Below are 448 nucleotides of genomic sequence, written 5' to 3' on the forward strand. Positions count from 1 at the left end.
GAAGTCCCCTCGCGAGTATCTAGAGTGGAGGGCCGCGGCGTTAGCAGCGGGCACGGGCGCCCTCTCTCCGATCCTTCCGGTTCATAGCAAATGATGAATGGGAGTGGCACGCGGCTGCGTGACGTGTGCGCCCTGCGTTACGACGTAGCACAGTCCCGTCTGAGCGCCGGGGGGGTCAGTGGCGTCGCTGCTGACGTCATTTTCCTGTTGTGTATGTGAAAGATCAGAAACAGAAGGGGGCCCCTCAAGAGGACGCGCCTGGGGGTCCCCTGGGACACGTCCCGCGGGGGTCTCGGTCCCCCCCCAACCCGGTTCTGGAGCTTATTTGCCCCCCTCGAGTCCCAGCCGCTCCCCGTGAGCACTCACAGCTCAGAGCCATTGAGAAATTGTCCGTTTAATCATCGTTTGACACAAAACTGTACAACCCCTGCCCGCGGGGAGGGGATCC

Source organism: Mesitornis unicolor, unplaced genomic scaffold, assembly GCF_000695765.1.
Source record: "Mesitornis unicolor isolate BGI_N332 unplaced genomic scaffold, ASM69576v1 scaffold11432, whole genome shotgun sequence".
Taxonomy (NCBI): Eukaryota; Metazoa; Chordata; class Aves; order Mesitornithiformes; family Mesitornithidae; genus Mesitornis; species Mesitornis unicolor.